The sequence below is a fragment of the Macaca thibetana genome, chromosome 6, assembly GCF_024542745.1.
Source record: "Macaca thibetana thibetana isolate TM-01 chromosome 6, ASM2454274v1, whole genome shotgun sequence".
NCBI classification, from domain to species: domain Eukaryota; kingdom Metazoa; phylum Chordata; class Mammalia; order Primates; family Cercopithecidae; genus Macaca; species Macaca thibetana.
Window position 1 is genome coordinate 30,444,415 of NC_065583.1, and position 15,465 is coordinate 30,459,879.

A 15,465-nucleotide genomic window follows, 5' to 3' on the forward strand; every position below is an offset into this window, starting at 1 on the left:
AGCTTGCAGAGCACCTTGTTTCTCTATCCTATACTTTTCTTAAATGGCCTCCAGCTAGGTGATAGCCCCTCATGGGTCTTTCTGACCACTCTTTCCCTGGGACCCATACAAGATCAGCTCACTGCTTAGGCGTCATTGATGGCTCCCGGGAGTCTCAAGAATGATGCTTGAGTTCCTGGGCCCACATGCTCCCTGCATTCTCCACAGGTGGCAGTGGTGGGACAGATGAGTCTCTGGGTCTCACGTGGGTGTGACCTGTTTGCCCTTATTCTTTCTCCTGGTATCACAGGTCTGGATCTTCCCCCTCTGCCTCCACAAGGCTCCTATCAAATTCCAGCGCTTCCGGGAAGTCCTTTTACAAATTCCTCAGGTCCTGGATGTTGGTAACATACCTTTTAGCACAGCTGTTCTCCAGATGTTTGAATTTCATGGGAGTAAGTTCTTTGAGAAGAAAGAACCACTACCTCTCCAAAACCACTTGGGAAGGTCTGATCTCACAGCAGATGCCAAGGAAACAGTTGCTAACGTTCATCTCCTGGTACACGTACACACCCAGCCACAGAACCTGAGCATTTGCTCCAGCCCCATGTTGGTGTGACTGAGGCCAGTCTGGTCTCGGCTTGAATGTCACCTCGGAGATGACTCCCTAACCACCATATCTTAGGTAGACCCTAACACATTGCCCTGTTTTATGCTCATTGTAGCATTTGGCATTGTCTACATGGTCACTTTTGTCCATATTTCACTTCCTCCTTCCTGCTTAGATGATAAGCTTGCAGATAGCAGAAGCCATCTCTTTTAGACTCATCCTCGTAACCTTAGTATCTAATCCAGTGTCTGGCATGTGGCAAGTGCTCATCTTTGGTTAAATTAAGAAAGGAACAAATTGCCGGGCGCGGTGGCTCAAGCCTGTAATCCCAGCACTTTGGGAGGCCGAGATGGGCGGATCACAAGGTCAGGAGATCGAGAGACGATCCCGGCTAACACGGTGAAACCCCGTCTCTACTAAAAAAATACAAAAAACTAGCCAGGCAAGGTGGCGGGCGCCTGTAGTCCCAGCTACTCAGGAGGCTGAGGCAGGAGAATGGCGTGAACCCGGGAGGCGGAGCTTGCAGTGAGCTGAGATCATGCCACTGCACTCCAGCCTGGGCGACAGAGCGAGACTACGTCTCAAAAAAAAAAAAAAAAAAAAAAAAAAAGAAAGGAACAAATTATGCATTCTTACACAGTAACCTGAGAAGTTACTACTTGACAGATGAGGAAACTGGGGCCCAGAGAAGGGAAATGATTTACCCCAGGTCACTCAGAGAAGCAGCATCAGAGCTGGGACCAGAATCCAGGTTCATCAGATTCCCAGTCAAGCAGTAGCTCCATCCCACCATGATTGCTCTTGGTCCTAACTAATCCTTCACTCATACCTCCCTGCCCCAACACTCCGCCACCATGTACACACATACACATAGCCTCCATTACCCGCTGCTTACCTTCTGCCCTGGATATCACCAGCTAAAGTTCACAGCAATTTCTGGCTCGCTTAGAACCATGCAGGTCACACTGAAGTTTTCTCCTAATTATACTGATGTTGCTGAAGTTTGGATGGTGGGTTTGAGGGAGGAGGATGTGTCTGCCACGGTTAAGAGGGTAGAGAAGTTAGAGACAAACATGTTGACTTGATTGTTAAAATTGTTGAACTGATGGTTCCCTTAGTATTTATTGATAATTATCTTTATCATCTTAAAGATAAGGGAGTGGCTGGACAATAGGATCATTGTAGGGAGGAAATCAGCAGTAAGACATATGAACAAAAATCTCTGTGACACGAATAAGTTTAAAGGAAAATGCTGTGCCTTGAGATGCATATGCAAACATCTCCATAAACCTTTTAGCAGCATTGTTTCAGCCTATCACATGGGGAGAAACCTTGGACAATACCTAGCTTTCCTAGGCAGAGGTCCCTGCGACCTTTGGCCGTGTACCTGTCCCTGGGTAGTTGAAATTAAGAGAATGGTGATGACTTTTAACCAGCAAGCTGCCTTCAGGCACTTGTTTAACAAAGACACATCCTGCACAGCCCAAAATCCATTAAACCTTGAGTCACCACAGCACATGTCTCTTGCAAGAACAAGGTTGGGGGTAGGGTCACAGATTAACAGCATCTCAAATACAGAACAAAATGGAGTCTCATGTCTACTTCTTTCTATATAGACACAGTAACAGGCTGATCTCTTTCTTTTCCCCACAGATGGTAGATAGGGGGATGGAGAGACGGATGAATAGAATGAATGGGCAGAATGGCTAAATGGGTAGAGGGTGAATGATGGAGGTGGTTGAATTGATAGAGGGTGTGTAGATGTATGAATGGGTAAAATGAATTAAGGGAGTATGGGTAGGTGATGGAATGATTGAGTGACGGAGGATTCATGCATGGAACAGTTTGACTTGATAGTGAATAGGTCAATGGATAGAAAGGCTGAGCTGATACCAGCTGGTTCCATGGCTGACCAGCTGGCTGGACAAAATGACTGACTACATGGAGCATTATTGAAAGCTGATGTTATTTAGGGCTCCATGATCCACAGAGCCGACATCAGAGGTTCCTGAAGAAGGTATATCTCCCCATATCCTCCCCTTCCCTGCCCACCCAGAGCCCCAGACCCATGTGCAATTGATACAGACCAGCATGTACTTGGTAGAGATTTGTCTCATGCCGCCTAGGCTGGCCAAGCCGAAGAGGGAGCCAGCCAAGGAAGCCTGGGCCTGGTGGATAGTGAAGCCCTTCTTCACATCAAAGGAGATGCCTGTCCCCCACTGGGACCTCCTGGGGGGAACTCCCTGTATAGTGTCATCTGGGCCAGGGGATTTTTAACTTGGAAGGGAAGCAGGGCTGGATGATGCGTGCGCAGCTGTACCACCTCATAGTAGTTATCTGTAGGGACAAAGAGCTCCCCAGGGTCTGGGAATGTGGGGGAAAGATGTGTTGCTTCCCAGTGACTCTACCACCACCCAGGAACATGAGGTCTTTCTTGGGGACCTGAAACCTCCCTTTCTCTTCCCATCCCCATTCTCTGTGCTCTTTTCTATCTCATAAGGAAGGGGTCCTGGACTGAGGATGCTGAAGACAAGCCTCCTAGTTCTAGCTCTGTCATTAGTTTGCTGTGTGTATTAAAGAAATCTTTCCCTCTCTGCACATGCAATCATGCACAATTCAAGGATTCAGACTGCTTGATCTTTAAGGGCCCTGCAATGTAAAAAATGCAAAATGATTATAGGACGGTCGGGCACAGTGGCTCATGCCTGTAATCCTAGCACTTTCGGAGGCCGAAGCAGGCGGATCACAAGGTCAGGAGTTCAAGACTAGCCTGGACAACATAGTGAAACCCTGTTCCTACTAAAAATACAAAAATTTTCCAGGCATGGTGGCGTGCGCCTGTAGTCCCAGCTACTTGGGAGGCTGAAGCAGGAGAATCGCTTGAACCCAGGAGGCAGAAGTTGTGGTGAACTGAGATCACGCCACTGCACTCCAGTCTGGGCAACAGAGTGAGACTCCATCTGAAAAAAAACGATTCCAGGAAATACTGAACTTCTTGAAGTCAAGGTTTGATTCCCAATCCTACCACTTGCTAGCTGTAGGACCTTGGTTCTCAATGTCAGTTGGGAGCAAGAATCCCATCCCAGCCTACTTTGTAGAACTGATAAGAAGCAAATGAGATACTGGCTATGAGCATGAGGTCCATGGGACAAAAACATTCATTAAACTCTATCAAGAGACTTTTTATTTTATTTTTTTGAGAAAGAGTCTCACTCTGTCACACAGGCTGGAATGCAGTGGTGCCATCTCGGCTCACTGCAACCTCTGCCTCCCAGGTTCAAGTGATTCTTGTGCTTCAGCCACCCGAGCAGATGGGATTATAGGCGAAAGCCACCACGCCTAGCTACTTTTGTATTTTTGGTAGAGATGGGGCTTCACCATGTTGGACAGCCTGGTCTCGAACTCTTGACCTCAGGTGGTCCGCCCACCTTGGCCTCCCAGAGTGCTGGGATTACAGGCATAAGCCACCACACCCGGCCTTCAAGGTACTTTTTAACAACACAATCTCAGGTCAGATTCTTGGGTACACTATGATATAATGAGCAGGATTGGTCTGGGGACCAGCTTTTTAGAGTGGAGCTATCCAATGGAACTTTTTGTGTTGATGAAAATGTCCTGTATTTATGTTGCCCAATATGTAACTACTCAGCATATGTGGCTCCTGGGCACTTGACATACAGTTAGTGCAGCTGGGGAACTGAACAATTAATTTTCTTTAACTCTAATTAACTTAAATAGCCACATCTGTTTAGTGGCTTCTGTATTGTGTGAAGTTGGAATCACCTGACGTGCTTTTAAAATGACCAGTTTGTGACCCCCAGACCAAGTGAATTAGAACTTGCCTTGGAGGAAAGGGGATTGGTGTCTGTGCTTTTAAAGTTCTACACATGACCCTAATGTGCAGCCAGCGTTGAGAAGCACTGACCACGGGTTCCCACAGCTGTCTGAAGATTAGAATCACCTGTAGGGTTTTTTTGACATGACAGGTGCCCAGACTCCACACAGTCTTAATGGGAGTGAGGTCCAGGAATCTGTGTTTTCAACAGGCTCCCAGGTGATGCTTGGTCGTAGGGGATCATGAACCTCTAGATAGGGCCAGGCACAGTGGCTCATGCCTGTAATCCTAGCACTTTGGGAGGCCAAGGCAGGAAGACAGCTTGAGCCCAGGAGTTCAAGACAAACCTGGGCAACATAGTGAAATGCCATCTCTACAAAAAATACAAAAATTAACTAGGTATAGTGGTATATACCTGTAGTCCCACTTACTTGGGAGGCTGAAGTGGGAGAATTACCTGTTCTCAGGAGGTCAAGGCTGCAGTGAGCTGTGATCATGCCACTGCACTCCAGCCTGGGCAGCAGAGTAAGACCCAGTCTCAAAAAAAAAACAAAAGCAACAGCATCTAGATTGGATAATTATTACCGTTTTGGTTGCATTTGAGTAAGAGACATTGCTGACTGTGAAAAGTGCTGTGTTTTCTCTGTTGGACAAAGCTGGACTCTGTGACTACTCGGTTCTCCATGGAACTAGCCATAGAATCTTAGAATGTCCACGAAGGATCTTGGAGGACTACTACACTCCCCTCATTTTACAGGTGAGTCTAAAGAGAAAGCCTGAAGAAGGTTATGTTTGGAGGACTTTCCTGGACGCAGGTTCTTGGAGACCCTGACTCCAGGGCACCTGTAAAGAAGATGAAGGTCTTTCCCTGGTGGGCCTGGCACTCAGCACATGCGCCATCCTGGCAGTGCGGAGTCCAGCAGCTGTATTCCCCAGTGTCCACGCCAGTGGAGTTCACCAGCAGCAGCTGGCTGCACTGGCTGAAGTGCTTGATTCTGAAGACAGATGGTAGGGGCGGGCTGGGCAGGCGATGGGGATGGCCCGAGACTCCTAGTGGGCAGCATTTGGTCTACTGATAGTCCTCCCTCCCATCACTGACTCTCATCACCCACCCACCCAATCTTTCCCCCTTTCTCAATGGATCTGTTAGGATTTGCATTGGCTCCACCCCTAGTTTCTGGTTGGCTCACCTAACCTGCTGGCCTCATGCACAACTTTTAATTGGTCCACCTACTCCTTCCCTTTGACTTTGCACTTCCCGAATGGAATGCCACAAGCGCCATTGTGCTCCTCGGCACCTTCCTTATGTCTCTTAGTGCAAGCCAGCAAATGCTTTCCATGCACCTCCACCCACAAAGGAGGCAGAGTTCCAGGAGATCCCATCTTAAGAGGCTGGAGTGAGAGAAGATAGGCGAATATTTGGAACCCAGTTTTCTACCCCAGCCTCTGCCTGGTTTCCTTCTGGATTGGCAGAGGGAAATGCTGGTGGGGTCAACTTTGCTTTCATTTTTGGCCCCCCTGTTATGGTGTCCTTGGCAGAAGAGTGGTATCCAACCTGCCATCTACCACAGATACGTCAGATAGACAGGCAACCTCTTGCCTTTCCATTGGCACCTCTCTGCCTAGGGGCACTATTTGTGGCCCACCCCCTACCCCAATTTAAGTAGCCCAGGATTGTGGGAAGGTTGCTTGTTTCCTACTCTGTTCAATCACTATGCATCTGATGGGGCTCGCGGGCCCATCTTACTGTTTCTTTTAGGTGCCTAGGGTTGTACATAACAGGATGGCCAGCGTGGGTCCTGAGCCATCTTAATCCCTGTAAACTGTTGTCACTGTGCTTGTGAACTGCTGCCCAGCATTCTCTGACACACTTCTGGACCCATTAAAATTTTGCCAGAGTTCTTCCACCCCATACCTCAGGCGTCCCTCACCCTCCTCCTCCAGATACACAGGCACCCTCCAGCAGACCACCTTCCCCCTGCAGTGCAGTTCCAGGGGCTCGCAGGCCCGCAGGCTCACAGAGTCCCCCATCTTTGGGAAAGGGCCCTTCCCTAACACCTGGGTCAGGATGGAGGGGCGTTGGGGGCTTGGGATTGCAGAGGCCATAGCCTCCATGGGGGTCTTCATCTGCATGGACTTCTGGCTCCCGTCTGCTTTGTGTTTTCTCTGGCGGGTGGCTCCTGAAAGCTTCACCTCACTGGGGCCAGCTGCTTTGGAGCCCCTCATTTTCTGAGCCTTTGGAGTTCTGCCATGCTCCGGGATTTCACCTGCAGAGAAGACAGGGTGGGTCTGGGATCACCAGCCTTCACTTACCTCAGTGGAACCTCGGAGTTCTGTCATCTTTTACATTTATTACTACCACAAATAATTCTTACTCAGAGAAAAAATTATACAGTCAACCGGCGCGGTGGCTCACGCCTGTATCCCAGCACTTTGGGAAGCCGAGGCGGATGGATCATGAGGTCAGGAGTTCGAGACCAGCCTGGCCAACATGGTGAAACCCCGTTTCTACTAAAAATACAAAAATTAACCGGGTGTGTTGGCTCATGCCTGTAATCCCAGCTACTCGGGAGGCTGAGGCAGTTGAATCACTTGAACCCAGGAGGCAGAGGTTGCAGTGAGCTGAGATCGTGCCACTGCATGATCTAGCCTGACAGAGAAAGACTCCATCTCAGAAAAAATAATAAATAAATAAATAACAAATTATACAGCCAAACCAAGACAAAGGATTAAATTTCCTCGGAAGCTTACCATCTAGAGATAACCACTGTTAATATTTTGAAGCATATTTTTCCAAGGCTTTCAAATGCAAATATTTTAAATATTTGCCCCACCCCTAGTTTCTGATTGGCTCACCTAACCTGCTGGCCTCATGCACAACTTTTAATTGGTCCACCTACTCCTTTGACTTTGCACTTCCTGAGTGGAATGCCACAAGCGCCTTTTGACCTAAACAAAAAATATTTTGTTAAAAAATAAAATGGAAAAATGTAAGACATATTGTTAATCTGCATTTTCACTTAGGAATATGTTATGATTGTCATTCTATGTCAGGAAATACACGTGCACCAAATTTTTATTTTATTTTATTTATTTTATTTTTTGAGACAGAATCTCACTCTGTTGCCTAGGCTGGAGTGCAGTGGCACTATCTCGGCTCACTGCAACCTCTGCCTCATGGGTTCAAGTGAGTCTCATGCCTCAGCCTCCCAAGCAGCTGGAATTACAGGCTCATGCCACCACACCCTGCTAATTTTTGTATTTTTTATAGAGATGGGATTTCACCAGGCTGGTCTCGAACTCCTGACCTTAAGTGATCCGCCCACCTCAGCCTTCGAAAGTGCTGGGATTACAGGTGTGAGCCACCGCACCCTGCCTACACCAACTTTTTTTTTTTTTTTTTTTTTTTTTTTTTTTGAGACAGAGTTTCACTCTGTCACCCAGGTTGGAGTGCAGTGGTACGATCTTGGCTCACTGCAACCCCTGCCCTTCAGGTTCAAACAATTTTCATGCCTCAACCTCCCAAGTAGCTGGGACTACGGGTGTGCACCACCACGCCCAGCTAATTTTTGTATTTTTAGTAGAAACGGGGTTTTGCCATGTTGGTCAGGCTGGTCTCAAACTCCTGACCTCAGGTGATCCGCCCACCTCAGCCTCCCAAAGTGCTGGGATTACAGGCATGAGCCACCACGCCTGGCCCTGCACCAACATTTTAAATGACCTGCATGGTATTTTATGGTAGGGATGTATCATGTTTTATTTCTTCATTGTTGAGTATTTAGGTTATTTCATATTCTAACTGAAATAAACAATTATGGAATAAACATCTTGTGCATGCACCTTTGAACAGATCAATTCCTTAGAATGAATTCCTTAGAAGGAGAACTACTGGTGGGTCCTGGAAGGGATTTTACACATTGTTTTTTCCAAGTTTCTACCAAGATTTCAAAACCTTCTAGAACATGCTACAAAAGAGGTCATTCAACATGAGGTTAAATATGTCTAATGATAGGGAACTCAGCACTTAACAATATCAAGACCTATCACTGGCAAAGCCTACAGTATTTCTGGAACAGTACTAGCCCCTTTTTTTTTTTTTTTGAGATGGAGTCTCACGCTGTTGCCCAGGCTGGAGTGCAGTGGCGCGATCTCGGCTCACTGCAAGCTCCGCCTCCCGGGTTCCCGCCATTCTCCTGCCTCAGCCTCCTGAGTAGCTGGGACTACAGGCGCCCGCCACCGCGCCCGGCTAATTTTTTTTTGTATTTTTAGTAGAGACGGGGTTTCACTGTGGTCTCGATCTCCTGACCTTGTGATCCGCCCGCCTCGGCCTCCCAAAGTGCTGGGATTACAGGCTTGAGCCACCGCGCCCAGCCTACTAGCCCCTTAAAATACATTTTCTTATTCCACTCTCTTAATGACTGCAAAGAAGGTATTATTCTGATTTTACAGGTGAGGCACCTGAGGCTTGTAGAGACTAACTTTTCCAGAGTCTCTTGTACTGTGCCAAGAAGGAGACCCAGAACTCAAACCCAGGCCAGCCTAACTCCAGAGCCCATGGCAGTCCCATCTGTGGCCTTAGTGCAGAATGGGTCCAACTGCTGGGAAGCCCTTTTAGATATTGACCTAGTGATCTCATTTTTCTTCCTTGTGGAAGAGGAAGAAAAATTGTCCTTAACTTTTACCCACTGATCTCATTTTTCTTCCTCATGGAGGAGGAAGCAATACTGTTCCATATGCCTCTCTGCCACCCCAGCCCCAAATCATCTCTGCATGCAGAAAAGGTTGCACAATTTGTGCCAAGTCCTGAGGCTCTTTCTTGTCCTTCCTAATAGTTCACAGAGGCATCCTTTTCTCTCCATCATTACTGCTAACACCATCTGTGCAAGCCCTGGTCAGATTGCATCTGGACTATTACATTAGCCCCCTATTTGTCACCTGGCCTCTAATCTGCCTTACACACAATATCACATACATCTTCTTCTTTTTTTTTTGTTTTTGAGACGGGGTTTCACTCTTGTCGCCCAGGCTGGAGTGCAATGGTACGATCTCAGCTCACTGCAACCTCCCCATCCCTGGTTCAAGCATTTCTCCTGCCTCAGCCTCCTGAGTACCTGGGGTTACAGGCACCCGCCATCTTGCCTGGCTAATTCTTGTATTTTTAGTAGAGACAGGGTTTCACCACATTGGCCAGGCTGGTCTCAAACTCCTGACCTCAGACGATCCGCCGGTCTTGGCCTCCCGAAATGTGTTGGGATTACAGGTGTGAGCTACTGTGCCCAGCGTTTTTTTTGTTTGTTTGTTTGTTTGTTTTAAATAGAGACAGGGCCCTGCTCTTTTGTCTAGGCTGGTCTCAACCTCCTGGCCTCAAATGATCCTCCCGCCTTGGCCTCCCAAAGCACTAGGATTACAGGCATGAGCCACCATACCCAGCCCTCATCTTTGAAAAAAAGAGATGAACAAACCAGTCAAGAGGTTGATTATAGATAGCAGAACAATTCCTTGAAATAGTGAATGGTCAATGTTAAAAGAGAAATAATAGGGTTATTCTGATTGGAGAGGGTGGGAGCTGGCGACCTACCCATCAGCTTCTCGGTCACCACCCACCCTTACCCTAAGGCAGGCAGTAGGGCAGCCGAATTCCTCAGAACATAGTTTTAAATCCTTGGACTACATGAACTCTCAGGGCTCCTTCTCACTACTCATGACCTATCTGTCTAAGATCACCTCACTCCCAGCACCCCCATTCTCCAGTTCCTTCTCCTTCCAACAAACCCACCAACCCCAACCATCAGCCCTTTGCTAAACTACTTTCTTACCATGAAGGTGCCTGCCCCTTTCCTTCCGTATGAGGCTCCCTGAGGAGCATCTGACAGCCAGGCAATATCTGGAAGAGGAAATCTGGGATGACGACATCTCTCTAACTCCTGTTCTGAGCACAGCCACGCTTTTGCAGAGATTGGTGTGGCCCCAACCTCTTCCTAGAGTGTCTGGAAACTGAGAGACAGAGGTGATAGCTCTCTGGGGCCTCAGCCTCTCGTGGAGATCTATCTGCTATCAAGTTCTGGGCTACAGATTCTTCAGGCCCTGCCCCTGATAAAGCCCTACAACTGTTGATTTTTGTGAACAAAATTATAGATGCTTAGATTCAAAGAAGCTAGGAGTAAACACTTAGGATCGTAAGATTATATAATCTCAGTATGATGAACTCAGGGTGTTTTTTGTTTTTTGTTTCACTTGTTTGCTTGTTTTGTTTTGTTTTTTTAGCGACAGGGTCTCTCTCTGTCACCCAAGCTGGAGTGCAGTAGCACAACCATAGCTCACTGCAGCCTCGAACCTCTGGGCTCAAGTGATCTTCCTGCCTCAACCTCCTGAGTAGCTAGGACCGCAGGTGCATAGCACTGTGCCTGGCTAGACTCAGGGTATTTAAAATTAAAATAATATTGCTATTATTTATTGAGTGTTTATGTACTAGGCTGTAGGCTAAGCATTTATATACACCATTTAAAACCACCCTATAATTTTGAGGTTGTTGTTATTCCCATTATATTCCTAAGTAAACTGAGTCTTAAGACTTGGTCTCATTAAATCTTGCCAGTTAGTGGAGGAGCCAGAATTAGTTCCATCAGATTCCAGAGTTCCATGCTCTCCAAACCATGACATGAGTCCCAGATTGCTAGACTAAAAATGATCTTTCAGATCAGAGGGGACATTTAGGTCTGGAAAAGATCTGCAAGAGCACCCAGTGCAACCTTGTCATTGCACAGATGAAGAAGCTGAGCTCAGAGAGGTGATTTGGCCAAAGCAGCACAATGAGCAAAGAGGTGAGCTGGGAACTCAGCCTCCTGACACCAGCTTCCAGTGCTCATCGCCCTTCTGCTCCTGCAGGGAAACGTGATCACACCAGGAGTGCTCCTGGGAAATGAAGAGATGGGGGCCTTGGGACACTGCAGGGGAGTAAAAAGATTTGCTGAGATGGAAGATGTCCATACCTGAAATGGCACAGATGAGCAGGCAATAGGCCAAGAAGCAAAGAACTCTGGGGTCCTTGGCGGAGCAACCAGGAGCCAAGACACAGATGTTGGTAGCAGGGAATGTAGGAGAGAGACTATTGGGGCGTGGGCAGGGAAGTGGGCAGGGACCCTTGCACATGGGAGGGGAGGGGACCTGATTTCAAAAGCAAATCAAAGTCCTGAGTCCTGGTTTCTCCAGGACTCCAAACAAAATTCCTTTCTCTGGATTCCCCCTGCCAAGGCAAATGGAGCTATTATGAGTCCTGCTCATGAAAAAACAGTCCTGCAGCCAGGAGAAGAGGGTCCCCAAGGGCAGACAGACAGGGCTGGGCAGCAGCTGGAGGGGCCACTGAAGGTCATAGGAAGGTCATGGGGGTGCTGTAGGACAGGAAGATCAGAGGACAAAATAGGTCAGTGGGGCTAGGAAGGTGGTGAGGCTTAAACTGGCCTTGAAGCCGTGGGCCAAATCTGGCTGGTGGTCTGCTTTTGCATAGCCTGTGAGCTAAGAATGGTTTTAACATTTTTAAATGGTTGAAAAAAAAATTTAGTAACAAGTGAAAATTGTAAGAAATTCAGATTTCAATGTGTGTCAATAAAGTTTTATTGGAACACAGCCACACTCATTCCTGCACATCCTGTCTATGGCTGCTTTTGCACTACAACAGCAGAATGGAAGAGTTGGGACAGAGACTCTGTGGCCCACCAAGTCTAATTTATTGTCTACATTTTTACAGAAAATGTTTGTTGACACTTGTGCAGACGTATGGTATTTCTAGAAAACAATTTCATTTAAATAACAGAAACAAAATTCACTCTAAAAAAAAATAAAATACAGATAAAGCTTAAGTTCCAATTGACCAACCCATCAGCCCCCTCCCAACACACATGGCCATCCCCACCTTTCCTCAGAGGTTAGCACCTTGGTGTGTTTCCTTTCAGACCTTTTTTCTGCATTTATATACGTATGCGTGTATCTACAGAAAAATACAGTATTTTCTTTTCTTTTTTTTTTTTTTTTTGAGACGGAGTCTTGCTCTGTCGCCCAGGCTGGAGTGCAGTGGCCGGATCTCAGCTCACTGCAAGCTCCGCCTCCCGGGTTCACGCCATTCTCCTGCCTCAGCCTCCCGAGGAGCTGGGACTACAGGCGCCCGCCACCTCGCCCGGCTAGTTTTTTGTACTTTTTTTAGTAGAGACGGGGTTTCACCATGTTAGCCAGGATGGTCTCGATCTCCTGACCTCGTGATCCGCCCGTCTTGGCCTCCCAAAGTGCTGGGATTACAGGCTTGAGCCACCACGCCTGGCCAAAATACAGTATTTTCATGAGTTCTTTTTTCTGTAAATGGTTTTACACTGTATATGTTTTTTTTAAAATTTGCATTTTTTTTACTCAACAATGTGCTTTAGTTCCCTATACAGACCTACCTTTGTTCCCCCCCATCCCCTGCCTTTTTTTTTTTTTTGGAACAGGGTACCACCATGCTACCCAGGCTGGAGTGCAGTGGTGTGATCACAGCTCACTGCAGCCTCAATCTCCTGAGCTCAAGCAATCCTCCCACTTCAGCCTCCTGAGTATTGGGACCATAAGTGCACACCACCAGGCCTGGCTTTTTATTTTTTTGTAGCAACTGAGTCTCACTATGTTGCTCAGGCTGTTGCCCAGGCTGGTTTCAAACTCCTGGTCTCAACTTTCATTATTTTTTAAATGCTGCGTTATACTCTGAGGCTGGGCTTTACCACAGTTTATCCATTCCTTTGCGAAAGGAAATTTATATTGTTTCAGTTTTTTGCTACTGGAAACAACACTGCAAAATGCAAGAACTAGCATTTCAAGGCTCAAATAGCTACATTTTCCTTGAAGAAAATGTTTATTAAATGAAAGAATGCTATTCAACCCAAACATGTCACCTGATGTATTTTCCCTCATGTGTGTTTGTGTCCTAAGTAACCACTAGAGGGCAAACCCCTCCAAATGTAGCTGTAAGATTCTTGCCCTCCTGCTGCAGAATGTTTATGTCCTAACTATTGCTTGTAGCCAGTGGAAAACCTTCCAGGTTCTGGTCGAAACGGTATTCCCTCTATAAAATCAATGACCATTCTTGGAACAAGGGAGGTAGGGTAGAAAGCAGCAGATAATGGGGCGCTGGGGAGCTTGTGTTCTCGTTATCGCTTTGCCCTTTGCTGTGTGACCTTGCACAGCCTCTTCTCATTAGGCCCCAGTTTCCTGGCCTGTTCAAGGAGAGTGTCAGACAACTAGAGTTCTGGCCTTCCAGGGCTTTACCATTCTCTTTTCAGTGACCAAGTCCACTGAAAAGGAGGGGAAGGGATTTGAGAGGTGATTGCTTAGCTTCCAGCCTCACAGGATTACAAATCTCAAGGACAGTGCTGGGAGCGTGGCAGGCCACCACCTTGAACCCAAGTTCTAGCTGATGGTTTCCCAGGGCAGAGATTCCACAAGAAAAGTATCCACGTGTCTCAGATAATGCTCATGTAGGACCCGCCCAAGGCCCCGTTGTGCCCTTGAGCCCAAGGTCCTGGATCTAGACTGTGAACTGTTGTATGCTCTCAGAGCAGCCTGTTCCTCTCCATCCCACAGCACTTACCATGGTTTGTAATTTTATGAGAATTCGTGAGATTGAGTCATGAATGTCTGCCTCTGGGCTTCTAGGCTCTGAGCTCTCCAGAAGCTGGGACTGGGTCTGCTTTGCTCATGCTTTGTCCCCAGTACCTTAGCACAGTGCCTGGCACTTTGTGGGCACTAGACAAATATATGCTGTGAATGAATAGCTGCTGCAGGCTGGTTTCAATAGCAGAGACATGGCTCAGCCTTCTCTTCTAATCCAAGGCATCCCAAAGAGGCCAATAACGGAGGGGTGGGAAACCAGGCGGGCAGGGCACACATGGTCCAGGCAACATTATGAAACTGGAAAGGTCACTCCCTTCCCAGGTGTCAACCTTGAGGTGGGGCAGGTGGTGTGGAGTGTTTGAAATGGAAGACCGTGGCAATAAACACTCATGGAATCTTTGAATTGAAGAATTCATTCATATTCATTTTCATTCAGCTAATAGTTATTATCTACTTTACCTAGTAATGGAAACATAAAGAAGACAGGCATTAACCAAAATCACATAAATAAAAATATAATTACCAATTAAGATCTGTACGATCACGGAAAAAAACAGAATTTTACTAGAGACGATGGGAAGGGGTGCGTAAAGGACCATTGAGAGGCCGAGCGCAGTGGCTCACACCTGTAATCCTAACACTTTAGGAGGACGAGGCAGGCAGGTGGCTTGAGCTCAGGAGTTCAAGACCAGCCTGGGCAACATGGCAAAACCCCATCTCTACCAATAAATAAATAAACAGAAATTAAATAAATAAAAAAGGACAGTGGAGGGCTGGGCACAGTGGCTTATACCTATAATCCCAGCACTTTGCGAGGCCGAGGCAGGCAGATTATTTGAGCCCCTGAGGTCAAGACCATCCTGGGCAACATGGCAAAACCTCATCTCTACAAAAAATACAAAAATTAGTTGGGTGTGGTGGCACATGCCTATAGTCCCAGCTCCTCAGGAGGCTGAGGTAGGAGGATCGTTTGAGCCCAGGTGATGGAGGTTGATCATGCCACTGCTCTCCAGACTGGGCAACAGGATGAGACTCTGTCTCATAAAAAATGAAACAGAATAAAATAAAAATAAAAGACATTGGAGGATGAATTAGGAAGGAATTTCTGAGAAGGGCTGTTTAAGGCAAAATGTGCAGTAAGAGCTAGTGAGGCAAGCTCTTCCAGGCTTGGAAGAACTTTCATTCCATGCAGAGGGAATACCTTGTGCAAATGGAACCTTTCAGTAGAATTTTGAGTGAGTTATAGAACCCTGGAATTCCAGAAAGAGGATCTCAGAGTCATAGAGTCTTGAAACAGGCTCTTCAACCAGGAAATGGACCCTTAGATGGTTAGAGACTCAGAATCATCATGTCTGAACACAAAAAGAATCTTAAGACATAATTCATTCTCATTCCCCTCTCTGTACAT